This window comes from Rosa rugosa, chromosome 6 (genome assembly GCF_958449725.1).
Source record: "Rosa rugosa chromosome 6, drRosRugo1.1, whole genome shotgun sequence".
In the NCBI taxonomy this organism is placed as follows: domain Eukaryota; kingdom Viridiplantae; phylum Streptophyta; class Magnoliopsida; order Rosales; family Rosaceae; genus Rosa; species Rosa rugosa.
Window position 1 is genome coordinate 10,194,142 of NC_084825.1, and position 5,203 is coordinate 10,199,344.

The 5,203-nt window shown below is 37.0% G+C and overlaps 1 long non-coding RNA gene across 3 annotated transcripts; it reads left to right on the forward strand.

Moving 5' to 3' along the window:
* The first annotated feature begins 1,776 nt into the window (after window positions 1–1,776).
* On the forward strand, window positions 1,777–4,281 carry LOC133718442 (uncharacterized). 3 transcript variants are annotated; one of them, XR_009850293.1, is made up of 5 exons: window positions 1,777–1,840; window positions 3,178–3,248; window positions 3,409–3,506; window positions 3,807–3,908; window positions 4,029–4,281. It is a non-coding gene; the product is annotated as an uncharacterized LOC133718442 (long non-coding RNA). The 3 variants fall into 3 exon arrangements; XR_009850292.1 differs by lacking the exon at window positions 1,777–1,840 and adding an exon at window positions 2,728–3,065; XR_009850291.1 differs by lacking the exon at window positions 1,777–1,840 and having other exon boundaries at window positions 2,732–3,248.
* Window positions 4,282–5,203: the final 922 nt, after the last annotated feature.

Genomic DNA, 5,203 nt, shown 5'->3' on the forward strand with positions numbered 1-5,203 from the left:
TTGCACAACGAAAAAAAAAAAATGTGTTGTGTGATGAAGAAAAGTGAATCAGACAACATGTTTAGTAAACCTACGTTGTATAAGGTGGTTAAAATTCTGAAGTTTTTGTTTAGAAGGCCATTGCACAACGGTTACAAGAATAATCTGTTGTGTGAATCATAAAAAAAATAGCGGCAAATTTCCCTCCTAGATCGACTCAAATTTGGCTCCAAATTGTACCCTAGATGCCACTAAATTGTACAACAGTTTAGTTATTTGTGTTGTAGGAGTATACTTGCAAATCATCATACAATGGTTTTTAATGTGCCGTTGTGCAAGTGAGTGGCAAAATTTGGAGAAGTCTCCAAAATGGCATTCATTCTCTCCCCAAAACGAGCAAATTGGTTTGTCATGCTTGCAAGTTCCTACAACATAATGAACTATTTCTGTTGTGTGATTGAGAAATGCCTAGTCTCAGCACCAAAACTGAAATTTTGATTGCACAGGCGGGAAATTTCCATTTTTGTTCCCTCGCTTTGCTACACTTCAGACAACATATTTAACTCTATATGTTGTCTGAGTAATTAAAAAAAAAAAAAATTAATGTGTGGTGCCTTATACAACTCGATGGCACCATTACACACACTTCCGTTTTTCAAGTCTACGAGCAAAACCCCGAGCCTTTCTTCACTTCGAGCAAAATCCCGAGCCTTCCTTCTCTCACTCCCACTTTGGCCTTAGAGAGTTTTCAGCTAAAAAACTTCCACACTTCCCCTCTCTCTCATTTCACTTCCCTCTCTGCGATTCTCTGAGTTGCGACCCCTAACCCTCTCTTTTCTTCGATTTCCGATTTTCAAACTTCAAAGAGGTGTGTAATTCTCCTTTCTCCACTATCTCGACTTGAGATTAGGGTTCTTCATACTGAAAAAAAAAAAGAGGTTCTTCGATTTGCTAGTTCTGGGTATTGGGAAGAAGAAGGTCATCAAGGAATGTGAAGGCTGGGTCTTCGAAACCTCCAATAGATCTCACGGTTGTCACTTCTGTCCAGTAAACACCTCTCCATCTTCCTCTCTTTCTATTTATGTGACTCGAGTGATTCTCGGACTAAGGTCGTGAAGTTACAGTTACAATAGGGAGCTTTGGATAATTGATTTCTGTTGCTTTGATTCAATTATAGGGTTGAGGCTTCTGGGTAAGTGTTAAGGCTTTAAGTGGAGTCGATTAATTAGTGTTTGATTGATAGATTTATATGGTTTAGTTATTTGGCTATTAGATAGTCGCGACCGTGTCTCCAATTTCCATTTATTTTCCGAAATAGATTCCTTGCTAGAGTTAAAATCTTTTGCTTCTGTGCTAAGCTTGTTTACATTTCTTGATTTGGTCGAAAATTGGGTCTTGAACCCTTTATTGCTTGTTTTTATTCCTAGCCCATAAGACTGAAAAGTTTTTGATTCTGTGCTCAGCTTGTTTACGTTTTCTTGGCCTAGCCTTCTTCTCTCCAATTGCTAAATTCCTTGTCCTTTTTGTGTGAATTTGTGTTATTAAGTCGATTGGGTTCTTGGTTTCAACTGCTTTAGGCTTGAATTTGATTGAATGAATGATTATAGAATTGTATTATCTATGTGATTACTATAACGGAAAGTTTCTTTCTTTTAGCAATTGGGTTCATAAATTAGTGGAATATTGACTTGCTTTTCTTGATGACAATGTCATATTGTATTGACAGGTGCAGGTACTGTAGTTGTAGGAACTTTCATTTGGAAACTTAGTTTCCGGTAACTAAAGAATTACTTCTTCAAATTAGGTAAAAGGAGACGAGGAAATTGGGGTTCGGGTCCGTGTACGAGTGCAAAAGAGTAAGGTACTTTTAAAAACATCAGAATAATTTCTGCCTCTTTGAGGGATTTTCAAATTTTCTTTGATAGTAAAGCCACACATTGATTGCACTCTTGCTAGAAATTTGAAACTGGTAAAAAGTATCTAGACATCTATTACTGGTATAAAGTTTGATCAATTGTAGTGCCATTCTTAATCGCTTTTGTCTAATTTCTCAAATTTCTTTGTCCTGCATCTATACACTGGTCTAACTGCAATTGCGAACATGAAAAAACATTGATATAACAGTCAATAATCACTAGATTGCACTAGCATTTCTGGCTGAAGTACAGAGTTTTTGGGCAAAACCTATTGATCCCTTTTGATTCTTCAGATTTGTGAGAACTGCTTTCATCTTTTTTGAAGATATTTTTTTTATCAACTGTAATATCCTGATCTACAGATTTGGCGTGTGGTAAATATTCATGATGCATTTAATCATGTCCATCATTTTAGTAGTCTAGTCAATATTTGTTATGGTTCTAATTGATGTTGCTCATTGGCTGAAAGATCCGCCTCACCCAATTGGCCAGAGGTTCTTCTCTTTTTATATTTTAATTGTTGTTGAAGTTCTCATAGCATATCATGTTTGATTGAGAATGTAGTGAAAAATAAATGAACTTCCCAACACTTAAAGGGGTATAACAGATGCTCAGCGATCAAAGTTCGATTATTGCACACCATGTGTTTGACACCCTAGCTGAACCAGTGGGGCATTTCATGATTTTCGAAAAACCTATACTTCTTGTTTTACTCTCAGTTTTTGATATCTTAAAGGAGACTCTTTAATGATCATTTTGAACTTGGTTTCGTGAAAAACGGAGCTAAAATGAGATACTTATGCTATTTTGAAGTTACTGCACTGTTTCAGGTCTGTTTAGCTTCTGAACAGTTGGGCTTTTGCAGGGATATTATGTCATAACGTTTTTGAAATGTGAATTGGTCAAGGGGGAAATCACAGTTTGGCCTTTTAGGTTTACATGTTCCCTATTTGCCCAGAAAATTGTGGGTACCATTATATATACAAATTTAACTATCTTTCATGGCTCTTTCCCCTTGAATTAGCCATTTTAATAATTTATTGTATCTAGCTGGATTGGACATGTATTCTTTTTTTCCAAACTTTATTGTGCCATTTTGGTGCTAAGTTTTCCAATATTTAGGTAAATATGGGTTGAACCTTCCACAAGGGATGACCATCATGTGTTTAGGTAAACTTCATTGTGTCATCATGTGTTTTCTGGTTGAAGGTGTAGAAGGGATGCCCTGATTGATTTTGCAGATTATCTTGATAATGTTCACTTAATGCAAATGCAATGGCAGGCTACTGTAGGACCATGTAACACACCAGAGTCGAATGCTTGGAATGCAGTAGAGAAAAGCAAATGGAGCAGGTATGCTTACATACGAGAGTCTATTTCACTCTGCTTGTGCCAAACAACATGTTTGTGAATTTATTTTGATTGATGTTTTGTTGTTTCTATTTCACTCTGCTTTCTTACCTTGTCATTCGAAGTTTAAATATTTCCATAACCACTTGAGAGTTACTTGCAGAATTTCATTCAAACTGTGTGTACTCATGGCTAACAAAATGGGGGACATGCTGCCCCGTGTGCAAGCATGATATGAGAACAAAATCTGTGAATCGTGAGGTAAGAGAGTGGGGTGCATCCTCATTATTTAGTGTTCCACAGTTGAGTCTTGTTTAAGTTTTTTGAATATTAAGACTCTGGGACAACCTCTATTATGGTACTTGCAGTCCTAGCTTTCTTGATTGTGATGTATGGGCCAATAATGAACTGGAAAATATCAAAGTTTGATTGTTACCAGTTTTCTGAAAATGTCTGAAGCTTGCATCTTATTCTTTTAAATCTGTTCTATTTCGAACATGCATAGGCATAGGCGCTGTAAGTTTCACCATCTAACTTATTGATTAATTTGCTTGTATTTAGGGCATTCCTCCTCAACCTAGCAACAAGGAGTGCGGGTACTTTATCATGTGCTACATGAGAAATATCATTGAGGATAAAGACATGTCATTGTTTCCTTCCAAGGTATCAACATAGCTATAAATATAGTCACTTGACTCAATTTCTCATAACTTTGTTATTATATCCATGCCTCATTCACCAAAACGATTAAGTAATCCCTTTGATATAATAAATCAATTTCAGTGGGAGAGGAGAGGCAGCAGCTAATACACCCAAGCGGATATTGATAAAGTGCGAAATGAATGGGGGAAGTTTGTTGTCAACACATATGTGCATGAGCCATGAAGTAGCGCGCTTGTTGCTGGTCCATTTTTGCTAAGGAAAGCATCTTTTTTTGTGCTTCGCTGTTGGCCCATAGTCATGCACCATGTGTGGCATGTTTTGAAAAAATAGATACATATGTATCAACTTTTTGATGTCCCAAGTAGATGGGCATGCACTAAATACTTTTCTTGTTTAAAATGTTGGGTTCAATGATTAGTGGTTTGCAATGTTTATATTTGATAGTTTGCAATGTTATATTTAGTATGTAAATGGATCAAATGCACAATCTAATTCAGGAATGAGATTTGTTCAAATAATCAGACAACAGAATAGATATAATGATAATTGCCCGTTGTCTGAATGGCCAAAAATGGAGACAAATCACACTGCAATCATTCATATCACACATCGGTTTTTAACAAATCACTGTCTTCTAATCTACACTCACACAACAGAAGTAATTGAACTCTGTTGTCTCAAAGTTAATCAGACAACACACAAAATAAAAGTCTGTTGTCTGACAAGCTTAACATACAACAGTTTGAAAACAAGCACTGTTGTCTGAAGGCAGCGCCGCACCTGCCGCGCAGCTGCGCCTAGCATCTGCCGAGCTATCAGACAACATGTTTAACACATACCCGTTGTATGTTTATTTCTCAGACAACTGTGTTCCACCGTTGTCTGAATTTTCATCAGACAGCGGCTCGGTCTACAACGGTGGGTCTCCAAATCCCACAACGGTTTTCTGCCGTTATCTGATAATGTTTTTGGTGTAGTGCACAAAAGATTTGATAGTGTTGAAAGAAAAATTTCATCTGAGGATAAGGCTTGCTAGAAATAAACTTGGAGCCTTCGAGTAAAATAGGCTGAGGAGGATATTGTAGTTGTGGCGCTGTATGGCTTCCCAATGGAGTATCAAATTTTTAAAATGATTAGCAGGGACAGAGAGCCCATGAAAGAATCTAGAATTAAATTGTAGCAGTTGACAGAGATATCATGAGCAGAACATTGCTACCTCCATGTTTACTACTTCCTCCAATGGTGGCTAAAACCTACAATTCACAGGATAATGGTATTTTTGCACTCATCAAAGG